This window comes from Alexandromys fortis, unplaced genomic scaffold, assembly GCF_014885135.2.
Source record: "Alexandromys fortis isolate MF-2015 unplaced genomic scaffold, M_Fortis_MF-2015_v1.1 scaffold_106, whole genome shotgun sequence".
Taxonomy (NCBI): Eukaryota; Metazoa; Chordata; class Mammalia; order Rodentia; family Cricetidae; genus Alexandromys; species Alexandromys fortis.
In genome coordinates, this window is record NW_026067980.1 from 1556192 (window position 1) to 1556455 (window position 264).

The window sequence follows — 264 nt, forward strand, 5'->3', positions numbered from 1 at the left end:
GATTTATTTATTTATTTATCTATTTATTATGTATTCAGTGTTCTGCCTGCATGTATCACTGCAGGCCAGAAGAGGGCACCAAATCTCATTACAAACGGCTGTGAGCACATGTGGTTGCCGGAACTTGAACTCAGGACCTTTGGAAGAGCAGACAAAGGTCTTAACCACTGAGCCATCTCTCCAGCCCCAGCCTAACGGATTCTTAAAAAGCCCTATTTTGCACAGATTTTCAGTTAAAGAAACTAACAACCCAAGACACTTGAA